This window comes from Aptenodytes patagonicus, chromosome Z (genome assembly GCF_965638725.1).
Source record: "Aptenodytes patagonicus chromosome Z, bAptPat1.pri.cur, whole genome shotgun sequence".
Lineage (NCBI taxonomy): Eukaryota > Metazoa > Chordata > Aves > Sphenisciformes > Spheniscidae > Aptenodytes > Aptenodytes patagonicus.
Genome location: NC_134982.1, coordinates 39,688,522 through 39,711,618, shown reverse-complemented (window position 1 = coordinate 39,711,618; position 23,097 = coordinate 39,688,522). Strand labels below are relative to the sequence as shown.

At 41.1% G+C, this 23,097-nt stretch overlaps 1 protein-coding gene across 2 annotated transcripts in view; it reads left to right on the top strand.

Annotated features, from left to right (window-relative positions):
* Nucleotides 1–299: 299 nt before the first annotated feature.
* Nucleotides 300–23,097, top strand: part of PIP5K1B (phosphatidylinositol-4-phosphate 5-kinase type 1 beta) — a 119,842-nt gene continuing 97,044 nt past the window's right edge. Inside the window, exons 1-2 of one of the 2 annotated variants that reach the window (XM_076362761.1) lie at nucleotides 300–339; nucleotides 3,289–3,506. The gene's annotated coding sequence lies outside the window, so the exon portion shown is untranslated. Of the gene's footprint in view, nucleotides 340–3,288; nucleotides 3,507–4,233; nucleotides 4,251–23,097 lie in introns of those variants that run through there. The other variant, XM_076362762.1, reaches the window with a different exon arrangement.

Below are 23,097 nucleotides of genomic sequence, written 5' to 3'. Positions count from 1 at the left end.
GACCCCTCGCAGCCGTGTCTCCTGGGGACCCGGGACCCCCAACCACCAGCTGCTCACCCGCCCTGGGCCCCCACGGTGCTCCAAACAACCTCCCGCGCCCAGAGCGCCCGCAAACACAGGGCAAGAGGCGGCAAACGATGAGGGGAGGCAGCCAGGGCCACGGGGACGCCGGCCCGCGGGCGGGCTGGGAAGGACACACAGTGTGCACACCGGACAGCCGCCGCCGCCTCGGCCCCCGGGGCGGGCGGGAGGAGCCGGCCCGCGGGCGGGGCCTGGGCCGCGGCCCGCCGCGCCGCGCCGCGCCGCCCCGCCTCACGCTGCCACACACCGGCGCTGGAGGTGAGGGAGCAGCGGCGCTGCCGTCCAGAGGGGGCGGGGGCGGCAGTCCGGTCCTCCGCTCCGGCCTCGGAGGGCTCGGCGGGGCGCCGGAGGCGGGGGGGAGGCTTCCCGGGGGGCGGGGGGCGCCTCGCTGGAGGCCCTCACAGGCTGGCCGCGGGCACCCGTTGGGTGAGGCGGGTACATCCGTACGTGCAGTGCCGCTGTTTTTTCTTGCCTTGTTTTTCCCTCCCTGTGGGGTGGGCGGTCTCGCCGCGGGGCGTGGGGGGCTTCGGCGCGTGCTGTCCCGGTTTTTTCTGATTTTATTTTTCGGACTGCTTAGTTCGCCCCCAGGGAGGACGTCTGCGGGGGAAGCCGGGCGGCGCGGGGCTGAGGGCTGAGCGGTGGGGGCCGGTGGGGGCGGTGGGCCCCCCGAGCTGGGCTCGGGCAGGTGCTGATCCGGGCCGGACGCGGCGGGTCCCTGTCCCCGCCGGGGAGCCCCGCCTGCACCCGAGGCCGTGCCGGCTGCAGCCTAAAGGACTGACAGAAAACGCGTCTCATTTCTGGGCTTTTTGTGTTTGTTTTGGGGGGATTTTTTTGTGAACTTCCACGGACTTTTAAGGCTTTTAATTGTAGGATTGTAGCTTTTTAAGGGGGGGGGGAAGCCAACAGCGTGCGAGGGAATTGCGAGGGGTAGGTTCCTGCATGCCTTAGGCACTGGCTGTTCCAGGATTAAACTCTGCTGCGACTGGACGAGCTTATTCAGGTGCGCACAGCCCATCCCCGTGGAGGTCCGGCTGGGCGCCACAGGGCGAATCCTCGCTGCTGCCGGTGCTGCCTCTGGGAGAGCAGGGGTGGACGGAGACGTTTCTGTCCAAGATGCCGATTTTGCTGAATAGCGTCCGACAGCAGGAAACTCTTTAATAGTAAACTTACTTCTTAGTACCGTAAAGTGGCTTTCCTAAAGTAGCAATGTTTCCAATACACTACTTAGGTGATCAGAGGTTGTTTGTTTGGTTTTTTTCCCCTCCTCCTTTTCTTTTTAATGCTGCTTCTTTAAGACGGAGCTATTGTACGTGCTGTTGCTTTAGGAAAACTTTGTGCGGATGTTATGTTAGCTCTCCCAAAGGAAATGTAAATATACTTGTTTCATGTTGCTTCTAAAAGGATATTGCTTAAGGTAAAGAAACAGTGGGTTTGTTCCTTCTATTTTGTTACAGAGTTATGTATTTATGTAAATGATTTGAGCTAACATTTGGATAATGTAAGGTGGAGGAGGGCTCAGATCAAAATTAAAACCACGGAAACTCCTCTTGAAATGAACCTAACATAAGGAGCATTGGCAGTTTGGGAATTAGTGAATGTATATTGTAGCACCCACTGGGTTTTTTATGTCTCAACGTAAATTTATAGCGTGTTTATCCCATGGTTTATTATGGTAGAGATGCTTTTTAATAAAGGTCATTAAATGGTCTCTCAGAATTCTTTGATCTTCAAAGCAGAGAATACATAGTCTCATGAATGCCTAAGGTAGTTGTACTCTGACTCTTCCAGAACCTAAAAAACATAAATAATTCTTAATTTGTCACATCTCTTCCTCCACCCAGATACTTTCTCCCATCTTTAATGTACTTTTTTGCCTTGTAGCCATCTCAAAATTGATTGACGAAAACCAAAGTTGAACACAAATATTTAAATCTGTTTTGTTTTTGAAGGTCAGTTTCTGGTAATTAATATATTGAGGGAAAAATAAAACATGATTGTAAAAATGTTCCTCTTCACTCTTTTTATTTTACTATACTTCATCTCTTTCCTGGATTCTTCCTCTCCCCCAGTTAGATAAAACAGGGAGTGGAAAATCGTGTTCTAAGTTTAGGAATTGATCCTTAAACCATTAAAAACAGCAGGAGGTTTTTTTCACTGAGTTCAGTTGGTGCTGGTTAAGGGCTGTTTATAATCTTAAGTTATGTATTTAGGTCTTCTTGATATCAGGAGAATTGAAACACGTGCCTAAAAATAAGCATATGCTTACATGGTTTGCTGTAATAGTGTGTGTTTGTGGAATGGTGTTGATTTTTTTTCAGTTTTGTTACTTACCTAGCCTGTAGGTAGCTAAGGGACTTCTTTTTTTACTTTTGACACCAGCAGAATGGACTAGAAACTATAAAAAATACTTCTCTGTGGCTCTCATAATGTGGTCCATATAGTGTTAAAAATGTGCTTACTGATTCTTGCATCTCCATGTATACAGTGTCTACTCTGGGTGTTTATGGCCTGTGTAACCAAGGCACGTTAAGTGTGTTGGCGTTCTTGGCTTCTTTAGGATAGAAACTGGCAACAGCCTTTCCTTAGGACCTGGGCAGCTGTTTGTAAGGTGCTGCCTCCTCTTCTTCCCCCAGCTCCTATTTGATTTTAAGGGGAGTTAAGAGCTGGCACAGCTTCTGTGCAGTTTTCAGCACCCTGCAGGTTGCAGTGCTGTGCTAACAATTGCTGAGAGCCTGCCTAAGCATTTGTCTTAGACAATGATTGCAGAATGTATACTTGTTGGTGTTGCAGTGTGGTTACTTTGGTTACTGCTGGTAATTATATGGTGCTATAGTTGAAATTTATATACAGTGGAAGCTAAAAAGCAAACTTCACTAATCAGGTGAAATAAAACGTGCTCTTGGAAGCATATAGATGAGCAGTTTGGTATATGTTATAATGTTCAAAACCCCATATTGCTTAGAACTGAATAGTAAACTCTGCACACGTTAAATGCAATGAAATACTTTTCTAAATGAAGTCTTATTGACAGTGCTAGGCAGGGATTGGGAAAAGGGTCCTCATGCCTTCCCTGCCATCCAGCGTTAGGTACAGCTCGGACCATTCTTCATCTTCTAGGTGTAATTTGTGTTTGAATCCATTTTGTACTGTACCTGCTTGTTGTGGGCCCACACCACTGATACTCTGAATTTTATTTTCCCTAAATAGATCAAGTGTCTGATTTGTCATCGCAGATTCCTGCTGTGGTTATGAGGTCATGCGTCTTGTCTTATTCTTCACGTTTGTACAGTCCAGAAAGAGCTTTTTCTCCTTCTATGTGAGGAAGAAACTTCAAGTCCTCCCTCAGTGAGCTGGAAATCTCATCTTTTACCTTCCCTCTTCATTCTCCAGTTGTGAACTAGAAAACCATATCAGCCTGTTGCAAGGTACAATATCTACCATGTTACTGTTATTTCCACCTTGCTGTAAAACTAGCTGTTTTATTTGTGATCAGCAAAGTAGGGGGAAGTTGTAGGTATTGTAAGGGCCTTGTATATTTTCACCATTGTCCAGATGTGCTTGTGTTTTATATTTTGAAATATGAGATTTTTAAAAACTAAAAGTAATAGTAAGCTAGCATTAGTTCCTTCAGTATGTCACAGCTATGATCTGCATCATAGTCAAAAAGTAAGTTACTTGTAAAATTTTGTGTGGAGCTGTGTATGTGCATAGTTATGCTTCTGTCTAGTAAAGCAGGTGCTGGATGATGGCTTATTTTATTAACTGTGCTCATTTTTATTGCTAGCTTTTTTAGCTCGAGATTCATGTCTTGTGTGACTTCGTGCCACCTGGCCAGCCCCCTGTGTTTGGTACCCTTTGTTTTTTATGTGATCCTTGTTACTGCAGTATTTCAAATTCTATAGATAGTGATATACCTTTTAAAATGTCTCTTTGAAGGCAGGGAACACCCATATTACACACTCAGGAGCTGAGACACAGAGGCTGAAAGATTCATCCAATGCCGTGTAAGAAGTGCGTGTCTGCAGGTCACGGCCCAGTGTTAATAGGATGATTTTTGTCCTCTTAGTGAAGACCAATTCACTGTGAATCATAAAACTCAGCCTATGAAGAAAGTACCAGCGATCTGGAATCAGGTTCCGCTTGGCTCATATTGTCTCTGCACAAACTTAGTGAGTTGGCAGTTTTCTGGCACATGAAGACATAAATTGGAAAGCTATCTTGGTGTCCTTTGACTAGAACTGCTAGTTTATGGTCAGAATTAATATTAAGTATAATGGACACAAATACAAAGATGGTTTGATTAGACAAATACTTAAAAAAATTGAATACCATTCAATAGTAGAAATACTGCTGTAATGTACAAATGCAGTTATTAAATCTTGTTCACAACTCTAGAAACATAGCCATGCCATTTGAACTGAAGGAAACTGCTAGCATTTAAGTTTATAACTTCATGAGCAGTGCAGTTTAATGGGATTTTGCCTTCAGCACCAAAGCTGACTTAAAAATATGACAACTGTTACGGCAGTTTACTACTTTTTTGACTGTGGTTGCACAACTGTTGGTGAGGCTTTGTGATAATATCAGATCACTGAACTGATCTGGGTTAAAAATAACTTTGCAAGAACAAAAGAAATCGGTGTGGAGGGCAGCTGTTTTTCAACTGACTCTTTGACTGGTGCAATTTGCTGGTACGACCGTTTGTGGGGTTGTGCTGTGGGGTGTGTAAACGGCAGTGGAGAGGCAGAAGAGAAGTGGAATTAGTAGAGTGAGACCTGTTAGCTTCTTTTCCTCTTGAGAAAATAGTATGTGAGATTGCTGTAATCTAGTCAAGAGAGAGAAACTTGTTTCTTGGTTGCAACAGCTGTTGCCCACACCATGTCCCCAGTCTGCATCATAGTCTAAATCTCACTTTCTGTGCCTATCAGGGCTTTTTCTCTTGTTGCCGCGAGCTATAGCGTAGCAAAGCCTGTGGGCAGGCCTGTGTCTGCAAAGGGAGTGAACGGGCTGGATTCTCCTTAGGCTGTTTTGCACCCAGAACTTCCTGTCCCTCTCTATCTGGGAAAGTAATTTGCTTTTTTCTCCTGCTGGGTTTGTTTTCATGAGAAGTTCTTGGCCTGAGTACCAGCTAAATGCCAGAGGATACATCCATGCGGCTAAATGATAGCTTAATTGTAGCAGGGGTGTGCCTGTTACTCTCCAGGTCTCAGCATAGCTAGTCCCAGCAGCAGCAGCTGGGGGAGCAGGGAGGTACCTACGGTGGCAAGCTGATGGGAGCCCCAGGTCTGGGGGCTGGTAGCCTGTGCTGGCCTCTGTCCTGTGTTAGTTTGCTGCTCTTGCTGACTGGCGTGTGTAGAAAGGTTTCCTGGTGCTGGGATGGCACTCCCCATTTAGTTACGTAAACTCTTGTGAAGTCTCCTGCCATTAGCTCCAAGACCACAAGAGCAAATAAGCATTTCCTCTTGGATTTGTTACAAACTGTTGTTTCTTCCCCAAATCTAAGGTTGATTTTTTTTCAGTTCATGAAGAGGATGAGCTGCATGAGGTAGCATGTCTCAAACTGTGGTTTGCTCGTTACTGATGATTTTTGAGGCAACAGTAGGGTCACAGACTGTGTGTCAAATGGTCTTTTTTTTTTTTTAGCTTATTAAAGGTTTCTGCTGGTCTCTGAGTGATTTGGAGGACAGTTTGTAATCTGTTGGCTTGCAAAATTTGGGAAAGGTGTTTTCTTCATTTTTTTTTTTCCCCAGAAAACTCAGTTGTTGGTAAACCATTCTAAGCGCTCAAGACCCAGAGCAATGGGGAGCAGCCAAGTTTTTATTTGGGTAATGTAAAAATCCGTTGCAGCCACCACTGCTGCCTATCTCCAATTAGAAGATTAATGAAAATATTTATTTTGGGTCAAGATAGCAGTGGTTACATACCTTCCCTAACCAAGTTGCAGGATTATTAAAAAGGAGTTTAGAAATTTATGGGCTTCCTGTTAGGGCTATCTATGAAAATCTTCAGAAGATGATTGAACTAAGTGGAAAGATTCTGGGATTCCCTGGATACTGCTAAGATAACTTTCTGCCATGAAAGGTTCTGCAGATGTTCTTTCCCTTTGTACCTAATTAAAGTCCCGGTTTTAATGTGTCATGAGTCAAGGCTTTTTGCCTGAGAGTAATGCAATGTTTGTATGAGACCATGCCTAGATTTACAGTGTGGCAGTTAGCACTACACGGCTTGTTGGTGCTTCCTCCTCGGTAGGAAGGTGTGCATGTGCAGTGGTATGTGGTTGGCTTGTCTGCTAATCATTGATAACTGTAGGACAGTGACTTTTTTTTAACCTCTGGAAAAGAATCAAAACCATCTCAGGTAAGGACACTGAACTTTATTTTCAGTAGTGATATCTGAGTTAAGTTTTTTGGATCACTTTATTATTTAAAGTTACTTCAGTGTCAAGTTTGACATTCAGAGCTCCAGTAAGGGATATGTCAGATGTGTCATGGATCTTTGTCTTTAGTGTGCACTTCTCTTGTTCTAATGTCTTACAGATTTGAGAGGGCTTGTGTACTGATATGTTTGAATATACAAATATTTTTGCATGCATAATTCTGAAAAAATATTGCTAAGGTAATAAAGAATCCTGTTCAGCTTTTTTTCTCCAGTGTGTCTGCTGACCATATTGGGAGAGGTTTATCTGAGGATGGAGGGGTGAAAATTTACCTTCTTGGCTGATGGAGAGGTTGCCATGCAGTCTAGTCTTTTGGCTTACGAGTCAAGGTAAAGATTACTGCATATTTACCCTCTTCATAGTGCAAAGCATAATCAGCAGATCCACACCTGCAGGCACTGATTAGGATCTCCTCTGTTCTTCTTTGTGATATGTTTTATGTGAGTCTGTTCAGAGAGCAGAAGTGGTGGTCCTGATTTGTGTGGTGTGGAGATCACCTCTTACCCAGCCCACCCTCCTGGTCACCAGGCTGCAGAGAGGTAAAGTGGTATTTCTGTGGCTCTGAATGGTCTTGTGTAAGACCCCTCAGAGCTCTGGATAAGCAGTCTGGAAAGAAAAATGCACGTGTGGCTTACCTTGCATGGAGGAGCACACCCTTAAGTACCCAGGTTCTGCCAAAACTGGTGTCTTTGCTTGATTTTGAGTGATGTGGAAGTCAGTATGGATAATTGTATAAGGTATATCGCAGTGCATGAAGGCAGGCACACACAGAAGCCTTTGAGGGACTGGTACTTTAGTCCTTTATTCCCCACTCAACCTTGCACACACTTTGAGGAAAAGAAACTTGCACTTTCAGAGTGGTAGTGAAAGGTCCTGGGAGGGAAGAGAGATGTCCCACCAAGTTCAGTCACTTTGTTCAACATGGAAGCAAAGGAAGTAGTATGAAGAGGTTTTTGGCTAGGAAACAGAAGACCTCTTCATGGGAGTCCACTGGTTTTGTTTTTAATACAAACATGATGATGTAACAAGTCATCTCGTTAGGTAATGATACTTGTACATTTAATGTTATCAGGTTTTGTTTACGCTGTAAACCTTTTGCCAGCTATTCACAGATCACTATAGTAGGACACTGAAGTATTGCAAATGGAAAGAACATTATACGTATTTCTGAGTGGCAACAGAAATCTAAATTGGAACCTTACTTTGCTTCGAGGCTTTGCTGGTCTTCACAGTAGAAATAGTTTGAAACTACTAGGAATGTGGATGAGTAAGGATCATAGACTTTCATGATCACTTTTTCTCTGGTTGTTAGACCTGCTGAAATGTGTGGTGGTGATGCTGTACAGAGATGTGGTGCTGCTGGGACTACTTTAATCTTCGGTCGTGTCAATGTGGTGATTCTTAGCATATGCAGAAAGCAGAGATGACATTGTCAAAGAGGCAGTTTGAAATCTGATTTCTAGGCAGAAAAACACACATAGAATATTATTGCTTGGTGTGCAAATAATGGAATTCAAGTATGAGATATTAAAAGTACCTAAAATTGAAGCACAAATACCTGTGTAATTTTAAGATACCTTTTAAAATTCTGTTGTAACTAGATGAAACAATGAATTTAGGAAAAGTTTTAGTGATACTGATTCTGAGAAGGAAGAGTTTCAGACCTCTTCAATAAAATAATCCATAGTAATTCAGAAGGACCTCTTAAACGGCAGTGTGAATGGCAAATTGCTTTTGTTTCATTTATGTAGGAATACCTGCTAAAATGTTCACTGTTAAATTAACATTTCATTTGTTTGGGTTTTTAAAATACAGTTTTTCAGAGCCAGGACTAAAGAATGAGTAGCTTATAACTATAAATACTGAGGTTAAGATGGTTCATGTACTGCTTCACATCTGAAATGTATTCTTAAGGATGTTTTATTCAAAGTCTTATGCTTCAGTGTTTGAAAAAAGAAACTCCAACAGTAGGAGGAGCGTCCTACTTGTTAGCCCTCAAAACTTTAATTAAGCCTTGGAGTATTGTAAGCTGTCATCTTTGCTCACTCCCAAGCTCTTTGTCTGGAATTATGTAGAACATGGGCAACTAATTTTGACCTGTCTGTGGAGAAATATTTTAATTGTCTTCATACGTTAAACGACAGATTCAGTGTACTGTGGTGTTCTCATGCAAAATAGTCAAGAAACATACCAGTGCCTAGCTGAACTGGATATTTTCTAAGGCTGTCCCATGCCTTTGTTTAGGGTTTACAAGGTTGCTCCTCTTTCTTTAGGTTACTATTGTGCTAGAGAACATACCAGTTTTTGCTGTGTGTTATTGTATACCTAGGTGCGACTTCTGTCATGTGCTTTGCATACACTTACATTGGAGCCTGAAGCGTTAATGCAGACAGACGGACCCCGCCTAGGACTATGTTATTTGACTACCTGTTTGTAGCAGAGTAGAGAGTAGCAAAACCTGAGGTTTTGAGCAGTGAATGAATACTTTGAGTCACCTACAGCCTGCACAGCCTGCAATGAAGGCAGTGTTTCCCTCATTTATGTCTCCTTACCTCAGCAGACTAGGTTATTATTATTATGTGAGCACAGGCAGACTAGGTTGTTATTATTAGGTGAGCACAGGCCTTCCTGTTGTGCTGTAATTAGCCAAGAGCGAGCATACAAAGCTTCAGGATAAAAGAAGAAACGCATTTGGAACCACTCTTCAGAGTTACTGCTCTCAAATTGAGATTTTTGCCTTCTATTAGCAGCTGAACTGATCAGTTAACTTCCTTTTTCCAATAGTGATCCAGTAAGTCATTAAAGTAATTAAAGTAATTATTCCATTGCTAATTAGTACTCTCACTTTTTTCCTTTTCTGTATAGGCTTGGTTGTAAAGGAGTGTCTGTAATATGCACTTGTCTCACTCTTAATTTTAAAAGATACTGTGCTTGCTGTGGGAAGGCTGATTGTGTTGTAAGATGAATGTACCTTGCAACACCAAGAAAGGAAATTGTTATCTCTATGTTTTAGCAATGTATATTAACAGTATTTTCTTACTATATAAATAGTTAGAAATGTTGTTTAGAAAGGAAAAAAGAGCTATGGTCTGCTCTGTCTGTGGGGGCTCTAGTTTCTAGATTTAGCTGGATTTCTTTGGGATCTGAACTCCATTGTACCAAAGCCCAAACAGAGCATGTCTTGCATGTTACTGACCTCTGAGCTCATTTTGACAAGTCTTTTCAATGTTTGAACCTACCCAGCTTCTTTCTGTTTCATGAGCTTTATGTCTCAGTGGTGACAGGTACTCTACAGGGTGGAAAATGCATCTGAAGATTGACATGTCAAGCTGACTGTCAGAGAGCAGTACCCTCTTCACCTTAGTTTCTCCAGAGGAAAAGTTGTGTAAGGATCTCTACAGTAGCTGTGTACTGCAGAACTCATCTTTGAACCTGCTCAGAAAAGATCACTGTAGTTTAAGTGCATTTGTGATCAGACTGTGACTTTGGTGCAGCCCCAAAGCACTTGTGCATCGTAGGAGTATCCTACCTCATATTTTTGGTGCTTGAATTTATTTACCTGTGATGTAAGAATGATAATTTTTTAACAGCTGTTTGACCTTATGTGGAGGTCAATCATTAACTAGTAAGCAGCCATGAACATCTGCACGATTGCTAAGTGCATTGACTGTTCCCAGTTTGTGCATACACATTGCAGAGACTACCTACCATTCAGAGCTGCCCTTTGCATCTCACCACTTGAATTGTGTTTCCAAGTTTGGTATGAAGCGACTATCTGCGACCACAGAATGTTGAAACCTAATCAAGACCCTTTTGTATGGTCCCACTGTTCGTATTTCCTTTGTTAGTTTGCTGCACAGGCTTCTCTTCCACAGCTTCTCCCTCTGACGCATGTAGGAGCTGAAGTGGTGAGTTCTGAGTCTGGGTATTCTTTGGGTGAGCAAGGGAAGCCCCCATGCTAGGCGTAGGTGTGTGCCCTCACGCAAAGATTGAAACGGCGCTTCTAACTGGCACAGCTTTCCCATACTTGCCCACGTTCTTTTATGTGGGCAAAGACGCCTCTGGCCCTTACTGGCAGTCTTCCCAATGGCAGCCTTGCCGGTGCCCTAGATCAGCCTTATGGCACAATGGTCTGGGCAGATGTGCCCCAGGACACAGCTCGCAAAGGGGAGACATCAATGCAGTATTGATGCAGGTGACTGATAGCGAGACGATGTACATCTGGGGTACATGTAATGTATTACCATAAAGAACTGATGCACGTACGTAATCTCTGGCTGGTTCAGGTCTATGTTTAACTTACAAATGAATTGTGAAAGTCACCTGTGTTTGAAGGACTGCCTGATCTCTTTGGTCGCGATGTGGTATTATACAGCGAAGTGTAGCTTTGCATGTTTCATTCTTCTCGCATCAGGTTGTATTTGAGTAATTAAAAGTTCTGTTTGAAAAAAAAATGGCTAATGAATGAACATCTTTTTATTAAATTAAGGCATTTAGTGAGAATTGTAGTAAGAAAAAAAGTATCCGTACTAATTGTGTATTGGAAGCTAAGTTGCTTAACTTCATTATTTTAAATAATAACATATATTGCCATGTCATAATCTAACTTTGATTGTACATTTGCCTTTCAACAGGGAGATACTGTAGACTGATGTATTTATTTTATTTTTTTTTTCCCTCACCCTGAGGCAGGCTACCAAAACACTGGAGTGGTTTTTTGCTGAAATATGCACCACAGCAATTATGATAAAATCTCTTTAAAACTTTTTCCATGTATGGCATTATCACAGCACTTACTTGAGCTGAATCTTATCTATTTATGACTGTGATCAGAGGGGCCTTGGAAGTCAGTGGGAGACAGTAGTGTCAAGCAGTTCATAACTTTTTGCAAAACTCAAGGGGATTTCCCCTTGGTTGGGAGAGGCTCAAGGAAGAACTTAAATCTAAAATCATCATGTTCAGTTTATTTTAATCTTAAATTATTTGGCCTATTCTATGTTGTTCATACAGTTATTATAGAACTTTGAGTTGAATTTAAGCAGCTAACAAATACGATCTGAAATTCCCTCAATCTTCTAATTTATTTGCCCATGCAAGCCTGATCTATCTTTTTAATGTCTGGTATATGTCTGATTTAATGTGCAATATCAGGATAGCATCATTAGCTATAGCAGGTGTGAAATCACGTGAGTACATTGTCTGTTTGGAATGGTTAAACTGGAGGCTAAAATGTCAGTGGCAATTTCAGCTGCTTTCAGCTGAAGCTACATGTCTAATAACAGACTGTGGTAGGAAGTAATTTATAAGTTGTTTGCTTGGTTTGGGTTTTTTTTTTGGTCACAGCATGACATTAGTAGAATAATTTAGTTTTGCTTTGCTATACCTGCAAATGATGAAGTGCATGATGAGAAGTGTGGCTTATAAAAGTTGAGTTAAAAACAAGAGATGCCTTAGGATATTTTTGATGGCTGCTATTGAGCAATGTCTTGATTTTTACACAGACCTTCAAAGCAGAAAGAATTTAACTTGAAACTTCAGGTCTAATTACAGGGATAGTAAGTTTCTTTCAGGATTTTAACTTGTTTGTTGAAATGTAAACATTTTTCTCAGTGTTTGCAACACGGTAATATTGTGCTAAAGCATCACAAATTATATGAAAACTGCTAGAAATATGTATGTTTTTATGAAATAGATTGAGGGGGTAAGTAAGTAGGCGTAGTGAAAAATGAGACTTAATTTTTCCATTTGCAATAATCTGTAGGCATATTAGTGATGAACCTCTGACTGGAATTTAGTAACTGCTTGGGTTAAGACTTTGTTGCAGTACCAACCACATTAAATACTTCAATGTTTGCTTGCAGTGCTCATTTAGTATTGTTTATGTTATGTTTTTATGCCAAATACATTTGAAACAATGGGGACTATTCCATTGAGAGGCAGCAAAGCTGAGGTTGAAAAGGTTGGGAGCAAATGATTTTTGACTTAGGTGTTTTGGTGGTACTTCTGCTAATTGAAAGAAGTAGCAACTGTTCACACAGGGAGATGGAGGGTCAGAGTCTTTCAGTGGGACCTCAGAAATACTGAGTATAAACATTGATTCTATGAATTTGTTGCTTCCAACTATCAACTGTAAATGATATTTAGGAATTGCTTTGCAAACTCTGAGAAATACTATATAGTATGTATCTACAAAGTGAGAATGTTAGTATGTCAGTAATGTACGGGAGGGTGGGATTTGCAGGAGCACCCCCAAACTTGGAAAGGGGAGAAATAAAATTCTGGTTTTCTTATAACTTATATGAGGTTTGCTGGATACTGTGTCTTTGCCATTAAAATTAAATGTAAAGTTGCAAACACAGATTTTATAAAGCACACCTGATGCAACTTTGCATTTTATTGAAGAATTAAAGCTAGCTAATATGTGGAACTAAGTAGTTTAGCAAGCTGTAGCTGGTTCTTGTAACCTCAGTTCTGGTTGTGTAGATTTGTTGTATAAGGCACTGAAAGTAAAAACATTTCATGAAGTTCAGTATATATGGCCTAGGCTAAGTAAGTTTTTAATTATTATATTTAAAACTTGCATTTAGATTGTCAAGTTCAACTCAATACTCTGCAACAAGCTGTCACTTAAAACCTGGGATATGAGGCGAAAATCAGGGCTCACCCCGTGAGAGCTGTTGAGCCCTTGCAGTTTCTTCAGGCAGAAGTGAGGGATGCAAAGGTTCAGCCCTCTGTGAGAGACTCTTAAGGACTAAACAAAAAAGTTGTAAGAGCTGTACCTTTAAGGGCTAACTGGAAAAAGAAGAAATACAGTGTACTAAGTATTGGAAAGAGTAATGTCTTACAGTGAGGGCCGCCGTCCATGTTGTGTGTTTCCTGTGGTTTGTCACTGTATTGCAGTAGAGCGGCATGCTCTGCCTGTTACCTGTCTGTACGCGTGGTAAGCAAATGCAGGCTGTGAACCTGCTTGTGCTGTAGGGTTTCTAAGAAACTCCAGCAGCACGCAGAGTCAGATTTGACACTGTGAAGCATCTATGTTATTTAATGGACCTTGACAATGCATTTTATGCCATATATTCTATTAGGTGACTTTTTATTTGTGCCTGTAAAATACTGGAATATGTTCTACTCTACCATACATGTTCTGTTGACCCAAAGCATTGTGTGCATGTAACTGAGAATCAGACCTGGCATTCACTGAATAATTAGCAAAGCCAGCAGCGATGTTGGGAAGTTACAAGGTCATTCTTGATCCTTCCATCTGTTCATTTACATTATCTTCAAGAGAATAGGGCTCTCTGCAGCAAAAGCAAACATTTCAGTGAACTAAACCCTCAGAGAGTGAACTAGCATTTCAGATGTGTGCAATGGCTATTAAATGTAGAGGGAGAAAAATAATACCATTTGTTCCAGTTTTAACTTTGTTGCGCTGATAGCAGATAACAAAGGTGGGTGACAACAGTAGCAAAAGCCAACTTGCAAGGAATATTACTGTAAGTAGCCTGGGAATGGTATGTGTGACATTATTTTATCTCCACTATGTTGCATTCTGCTGAGTTATCACCAAAGATGATTAATAAGGTCTTCTTTAAAAATCTGTGTACGGGGCAAACTGTATCCCAAGGTATCTGGGTTTCACTGGGAAGAGAAATTCTCATTCCTGCTCAGCTTGAATTGGACTGATTTGGACATGGTCCATGAAACGTGGTTGTCACTGCAGCTCCCGTACCTCCTATTGACAAGGAATTTTTTCTTTTTGTGCAGCAATACGGCCTAAGAATGCCAGTAATCGACAGCAAGTTTGGCTAAACAAGGACTTAAACAAATGCAACACAAAATAATTTGTCTGTTTAGGTGCTATGATAAAGATACAGGGATTTGAAAGCCAGGAGTCACTCAGATCTAATACTGTGTTGCAGTGCCACACAATAAAATTGTAAATAATTTTGAATACAGTGTAAAACTAAGTTAAAACCAATTCCTTTTTATGAAAAGTCACAGACTTCCAACATCAGCTACAGTATTGGAGAGGCGACCTGTTATTCACTGATTCGTAATTCTATTATGCAATGATTTTAACAAATAGTCATATATTTGCTTTGATATTCATTGTATTTCAGATATTGTAAGAACATATCTTCTCCTAGGTAAGAATGTATCTTCATTACGTAGTAAAAAAAGTTAGTTTCCTAACATTTCAAATACTACTTTTCAGTAAAAATCTATCTTTTTTAGTATAAAAGAGTTATACGGGAAAAAATTACTTTTCCATTTCACAGTTCTGATGTTATTTTCTGTTGAGGATATTTTGCTATTTGTCACTGCATGTTAGCAACAAATTAATTGTATTTTGTAACCCTTTATCTGTGTGCCTGTGTGTATGTACAGTATACATATGTATAGCATCTTCATAGTATAACAAAATTGTATAATATGTAATATATAATGGCAGTATATATAATATAGGTATGTTTATAAATTGTATATGCATGTATAAAAGCATTCTTCAGCTTACTTCTGAAGAGCCTTTCTAGACTCTGGTAGGGTTTACTTTTCAGCCTAGCATACCTACCTATGGCTTAAATATGTGCTTTTACAGAGATTAAAAGCATATGCTCTTTTCCTGTGTTTTCAAAAGTTTGCTCTAAATAGCAATATTCTTAAATTCAAGTTTGTTTCTAGTAAAATGGAAATGATGACAGTAAGTTTGTGAATACTTACAGTATAGGTTTTTTTGTCTTGAATTACATTATGGAGGGGAAAAAAGGCTGCTAAGGAGGTAATTTCAAGCCACACTTTCTTTGAAAATGTAGGAATGATTAAGGAGGCTTCCCCCCCCCCCCCAGCCCCCCATCTTACTTTGACCCTGTAAGAACTTGAACACATCTTGCGTGATTTCATAGTTTTGAACGTAGAAACTTCACAGGTTGCTTAGGCTATAGGTGTCTGTACTGTCGTCCACATGGGTGACTGTCTCTTGCTACTTGTCCCACTGCTAGAAGGAAATCTAGAATATGTTTTATGAGGTACATGGGGCCTCCTTGAAGTTGTAACTCAAGAGAGCTTCTTGTAAGCAAGTTAGGATTCTTACATACTTCTTGTGCAACTCAGACCCTGGAATTGAAAAATACTCTTTCAAGTCAAACTGCTGAAGCATTAATAGAGCTTTGCTGTGCAGGCATGAAACCAGTAAGCATTCTCTTTTCAGCTGTTCTTAGCTGTCAAGCAAAGTGGGCAAAGCTGTACCCCAGGTGCATGCAAACACTGATGTTTAAGCCTTGAGTTGCTCGACCAAAAGAGTTTGTGCTAGGGGAAAAAAGAATGAAGATAGAAAGTGTTTCCCAGGTCTCTTGCCAGCTAAGTGTGAGAAAGTGTAGTGTACCACTTATACCATTTGAAAACGTGCAGAATTATGTTTCCTGCTACCATTAAGTCAGTGGCCAGGAGAATGCTATGGGTTTTGGTTTCTAGCCAACTTGTTTCCTGCTGATGTTTGGTGAAAATTTGTTTTTCACAACAGAAGGGGAAAGGCTAAAGCCTGTCAGGGAGCTTGGTCTGGTCTCCTTTTTGGATGGTGAAAATTTACAAGGCACTTATGTCCTGCATCAAATCCAGCTTGCTTTAGAAACCACAACTTTTCTGAAGTGGTACACTTCTAGTTCATGAATTGAAGTATGGATACTTGGGGGGGTGGATGTGGGGGTTTTTATAGGGTCGTCTTGCCCCTCTCTGTCCTTCCAGCAAAGGAGTTGAACAGGTGATGTGCTTGCCTGTTGCTCTGCTGGCTGGTCTGCAAATTATATTGCCAATAAGTTGGAGGAGGCTGACAGTTTATCCTTGCCATCTACCTGTGAAGTTAGACAATATGTCAGTTTAATGAAAAACTGAAGCAAACTGTAAGGGTGGGGAGAAAAATGACCTAGAATAACAAACTGGTTTATTTTCAATAAGGCCTGCTTTCATCTCACTTCTCTTCCAACCCTCCCCCTCCTCTTCCAATCCCCAGTGCAGACAGACCACAACAGATACTTATCTGGTAGCGTGTAGGATTCTGGCAGTGAGCAGTGACCAACAAAATCAGGAAAAAGAAAGATTCTTGTTCCTTCATGGTGTTTCAGGAAGCATATTCAGCTCCTGAAATCATTGGAATAAGTGCAGTTAAAGCTTCAAAATACACTGTTTCAATACAGGATTATAAGAAACTGAGCTGGTTTTGTCAGTTTAAATATGCCTCCTGTGTGCTTATTGCTGGCCTCTCTTGTGAAAAGTGATACAGGTTAGTCCTGTCTGGACCTATAGCACATTACAGATACAGCCTCCAGGACCTCGTATTTTTTCAACTGTTCAAAACCGTATTTTTAACTCCAGGACTTTGTTTTGAGTCCATGCTATAAGCAGCTTCAAAAGCTATTATTTCAACAAAAACAATTTTAAGAAGTGTTTTCATGTGAGGTAGCTCCCGTTTTCTTTCTCAAGGTGTTTCCTTAAATACCATTCATCAGAGATGAAGTGCCTGTTGTAGGGTTGTGCGCTGTTGGTAACTTAGGCAAATCATTTGACAATAAAGAGTTTTAGCAATGGAACATCTTAGAGGAGAGAAAGAGTACCAGGTTGAGGATGGGGGATGAAAAGAGCTTCCATTTTCTAGTCTGTGGTAGGACCACACATTTTTTCTCTGACTCTTCTGCACTGTCGCAGGATGCATCCGTAAATTGCCTGCCTGCTCTTTATCTAGCAAGGTGATCTTCTGGAGTGATGGACCTACCTCTCCTGTCTTGTGTTTTTCTTCGTGTTTTCTTTAGTCTCTTGAGATTTACATAATATACTTGTTTGGGGTGACATTTTGTTGTGGTTTAACCTGGCAGGCAGCTAAACACCACACAGCCGTTCACTCACTCTGCCCGCCTTAACCCCAGTGGGATGGCGGAGAGAATCAGGGAGTGTGGGGGGGAAGTAAAATTCGTGGGTTGAGATAAAGACAGTTTAATAGGATAGAAAAGGAAGGGAAAATAATAGTAATAATGATAAAAGAATATACAAAGTAAGTGATGCACAGTGCAATTGCTCACCACCTGCTGACCGATGCCCAGCCAGTTCCCGAGCAGCGGTTACTGCCCCCCTGACCAACTCCCCCCAGTTTATATCCTGAGCATGACGTCACATGGTATGGAATGTCCCTTTGGCCAGTTTGGGTCAGCTGTCCTGGCTGTGCCCCCTCCCAGCTTCTTGTGCACCTCCAGCCTTCTCAGTCGGTAGAGCATGGGAAGCTGAAAAGTCCTTGACTAGTGTAAACACTACTTGGCAACGACTAAAACATCGGTGTGTTTATTCTCATTATTCTCCTCCTAAATGCAAAACACAGCACTGTACCAGCTACTAGGAATACTTCTACTTCTACTTCTGATATTTTTTAAGCCATTCCGTATTACACAAATGTTTACAAGAGCCTGAAGGAGTGAAACCACAATTCAGCTGAAATCCCAGTGCAGAACAAGGTGGTTAAATCAGCTGCCCTCCGTGAATTCAATGATTCTGGATTGTTCAGAATGCACTCTAATTTTGGCAGTCCAATTTCTTCCAAAGCAAAGTCAAAACAGGCAATGGCAACAATAATGGCACTTTTAAAATACAGCTGATCCTTGCAGTAATGTGGCTTGTATATAATTTCTGTTTTTTGGAGGTGAGGAATAAGGAAAGTGGCAGGAGTGTTATGACATGCTTCTGCAAAGGAAATAAGGATGTCAGAGACTCTGTACTTCCATGATTAGACATATCTTTTTGTCCTGTGGGCTCCAGATTCTTGGCTATCTAACTAAAATACAGACTCTTTTCCCATAAGAGATGGACGTGTTTATTATCTGAAGATGCAATTGTTGATGGCGTAGTATGTGAGAATTTCTCATTAAAGGGAAGCTTCACGTGTAAGCCTGTCTTTATACTTACAGCTAATAAAAGCATTCAAGTAGTTTCCCTTTTAGACCACTCTGAGCTGTGGTCTAATTTCAGGAGGGGGTGGTTTCCTAGTCATTGTTTCCTTAGGATTAGTTTTGCTGTTCCTATTCTATGTGGATACTTCTGCAGCTGTTGCAGTAAAGGTGAGGTTTTTGTTCGGTTTGTGACATAGGTACTTCCACTTAATTTTTTTAAATTTTTTTTTAATTTTTTTTAAACAGGGCCTGGTTCTGCAAGCAGCTAAGCATCTGAGTAATTTTACTAAGGCCATAGTGATGCAGGAAGTAAGGAAGACACATTTCTTCAGAAATAAAACCGCTTCTCTTATTTTTGAGCCACCTCTTGTGATACTTAAACTTGTTCACAATTATTTTATAAATATTGTCCAGAAAGACACTCAAGGGAGTAGATGTCGACTGTTCATCATTCACTTAGTCAGTCTTGGTGTTATCATTGCATTTTTGCAAATATTATAGGCCCATGGAAATAATGATGCATGGTGCCAAGTGATAGGCGGAAACTATATTGGGAAAAGTGACAAAGTTAGAGTGTAAGAATGTAGTGGTCCTGCTCATACAGGATCATGCATGCTGCAGCATACAGTCAAAATGACATTGATTTAATGAGCTGCAAAGGCAGTTCTTGGACTCATATCTCAAATTTAACACTGATAAAATGATGCGTTCTGCAAAAAGCCTACTCGGACTGTATTTATGGACTGTCTTCATGTTCAAAAATATTAACGAGTTTAATTTGAGTGTTGGGTGTGGTGGAAAAATCATGCTGTATTTTTTCCCTTACTATCAAATACATGTTTTCCTGGTAAGACTTATATAACAATGAGCTGCAAAATGGGAAAAACAAATGTGTTTCAAGTTATCCTGAGAGCATTAGTATAGTTTAGTGTTGGAATTTGGAGATTAAGCTAGAAATTGTCTAGCGAGAGTGTGGATCAGTTGAAATGACAAGGTAGTCCAGATGTTGAATAGGAAAGAGCACTCCGAAAAATCATCTTTTAAAAATTTCAGTGAGCTCATGAAGGAACAAACCTGGTGAATGACATGTTTGTAGCTAGGAATTATGTCATCGTGTTCAGGATGAGGCACGGTGAGAAAAATTCGGGCTTCTGCAGGGTGTCTCCTCTTCTGTGGGACGAGGAACAGAGGCCTCAAGCACTGCATGTTGAGTGTGGTGCTTTGTGTTTGGGCCTTGCAACAGGCAGCATGTGACTGAGGTCTGTGCAAAAATACAAGAGGTGGGCTCCTTCTGTCATTATAAACTGCTATACTAAAATTCACACATGAATGCTATTTGTTGAAATTGTGGCCATGAGATGTAAATGCAGGTAAATCACAATAGTGATATCCTGTATTTCTCTCTCAGGGCCTATAATTAAAATTGTATGTGACTTAGAAGAAAAATGCTATGCATGCAACCTTTACATTCTCTGTTCTCTTTAATCTGTGATCTATTTTGCATGGTATGATGACAGAGGAAAAGAAAGGGTGCATGAGGCCTAGATGTCCGTGGTAAAGGCTCTCTGTTATCAAAAAACATGTAGCAGAAGTAACTTCACTCATTTGAGCCTTTTCTGGTTTATTGTGGTTGTGCTTCTCATCCCTGCGAGGCTAGTTTTGGCCTCTGGTAACAGCAGTAGGAAAGGAGCTGAAACATGTTGTTCAGTTTGCAAGAACAGTGTAACACAGAACTTTTGAAAGATCAATACAGGTTCACGTCTTGCTCTTTTGACTGCTCCCATTAGCTCAAAGGTTCCTTTTGTAACCATCAAATTATCCCACGCGGAGAGTATGCAAGCAGAAACTCTTTTCTGCATGCAAATGTTACTTTCTGCTGCAGAACATTGTGCACCTAGACTTCCAATTCTGTCTGTTTTGCATGGTAAAACACTATTTGGTGGGTCATCACAGATGTGGACAGTAATGCAACCATAGTTGCTTGACAAGGTTTTAAAATATGCTTTACCAGCATCTCCTACTAAATATCGATGTATTTGAAATAACCATTCAGGAGGATGTTTCCCATTATTGACAGCACGTACTGCAAAAAATAGAAGTAGTGTTTAATATCTTGCTGAATTCTTCAGTATATTTGTTTGCTTTTGTAAAGGTTTAATCTGGTTATTAAGCTGTAGAACTGAAGTCTTACCTCCTTTTGCTTCTGGTACCAGAATTCTTGGTATGATTGCTTTTGTTTTAGCCAAAATTATGCATACGGGTAATAGTTTAGATTGATCCATCTGCAAATATTGCTGTACTTGATGTCTTCCTCACAGAGATGCATCAAACTATGCAGTGGCTAAAAGATACATATATATGGTGGTTGGTTTGGGTTTTTTTTCTCTTAATTAAAGAAATGACAGCAGAAAAGGATATAAATTAGTTGTCTTCAAGCCAGTGATACTCAACTGCCTACTGAAAGAAGATTAGGAGGCTTGATAGTTAGTAGAGGTGTGAAGAGTTAATAAAGACTCCAGACTTTCCGAGAGGTGTGTAGGACTCTTTCTCTGTTGAGGCTGTCTAAAACTGCAACTATTTTTCATAACAGCACCGTGCCTATTATGCGGTGTAACTAAAAATCCTGTTTAAGTTTGGGATCACAATGTTATGCACAGTTAAGAGTAATAGAAATCACATCTTGCACAGTTAAGGGTAATAAAAATCACATCTCACACAGGTACACCAGCTGCAAGTTGGTACTGAGTGGTAGAGGAAAATATGAAAAAAAGTGTGTGTGTGTGTATGTGTGTGTGTGTATGTGTGTATATATATATATAATCTTTCACTGACTGTGAAGACTAAATTTCTGTCTGTAGTTTGTGGTCCACCTAATAATAGTTCGTGGTAAATATCCAAAAGTGATGAAGCTAAGGCAGGACAATCCTTTCTTTTCACAGTAGCTTGATATAAGCAAATGTGATTCAGTGTAGCAAGCTGCTCAGGTCTGCTGGCCCGTAACAGGCTTCTGCACGAGCGAGTTCTGGTTTGTTTGCACAGGCCCCCTCCAGTGGTCCTTTGCAGATACATCTCTTCAGGCTTTTCTGCAGCGCAGTTAACAATGGTTGCCTCTGCAGCTAAGCTCTACTGCACTTTGGGTTTGGCTGGTTGGTTTGTTTTGATCTGTCTCCTTGATCCTGACCATGGATTGACATCATTTTGTATAGGTAGTAGTTGCCTGACAACAGGCAATTGGGGCAGGACTGAATATCTCAGGCCCTTTGTGTGAGATAAGCATGTGTATCTGTGCTTCACAATGAACTGACCTTTCTGTATGTTTGGACAAAAATACCTGAATTGTCCTAGGGATAAAAATCAAGTTTGTTTTCTTTGCTCTCTTCCCTACAACATCACTTTATACTATCAACTGTTTATTGACTTTTTTTATTTTTTTCCCCTCCCCTGAGTATGCTTTTGAGTATTAAAAGTTAATGGCACTGAATGCCTGTTTTTAATAGACCAAAGCAGAAAGCCTTTCCTATCCATGTATTTCCCTTCTACTTTGGCTCCCTTTCTCTTCATCCACTATTGCTTCCCATTTCTCCTTTCCTCCCAGTTCAACTGTGCAAAATTTCTTGCTGAGTCTCTCCCTCCCCTTCTTGCCTGTTTTTCTCTTTTTTTCTTTGTTCCCCATCCCAAATTGCTCAGTGTGTTCACTTGCACCCTTCCTGTCTGTTCTGTGCATGAAAGTCTTCGAAGTGAAAGAAAGTATGCTTTTCAGCTAGTTTTAGTTTTCTTCCTGCTGTGAGGACATAAACACAGCAAAGGAAATGAGCAAAGTGAAGGCTAGCCCAGAGAGACGGAGTTTCAATACCCTTGGCTTCTTTCTGAGCAAAGAAGGGTGCACACCCTTATGGAGATACATTCCATGCAGGTATGAAATACCCTTATAGATTCCTCTTCCATCCACCCACCCCGATACATGTCAGCTCTTGGAAGCTGTATTTGTTATGCAGAATACCCGTGCTACCTTAAACTCGCTGGTATGGAAGGAGATCCTTCCAAACCTGTGCAGAGACCACTCTGGCCGAGTTTGGGACCTGCTGGGCCCATTGATGCAAGAGGTTGTTCAGAGACAGGTGTACCAACACAGGCAAATTGTTTGGTAGAGCAAGTAATCAAGGATTATTTAATTAGAAAACTTCATTATTAATTCCATGATTCAGAGAAACTCTCAAGTGAAGTGTCTACCAAAAAGCATTGCAGGACTTCCACTTTACCCCTGTGACGGGAGAGTGGTTTGCCATCAGCTACTGGATTAAATCTGTGTGTCCTTGGCCATCATAGCCTCACTTAGCATCACCCTAGCAACTCCTTCATCCTCCTGAGCGAAAATGCAAGCTTAGACCTCTATCTCCAAACCAGTGCTTTCTGCTGAAAGCCATTTGCTTTGAAGCGGGGGTATGGATAGTGTCCAGTTTTTCTGGCTTTTATGCCAGACCAGTGTTAGTCACTGTTAGTTAACAGCAGCTTTTTTTAATGTGGTACAGCACCTTCGGTCTGGCCTTGTGAGGCATCTTTACAGTGTCTAGCCTTCCTCTCTGTCACTGTGGTATGTGCATACGCTAACTTGCATGCACACACAAACACACCATCCAGAGCACCTCAGTAAAG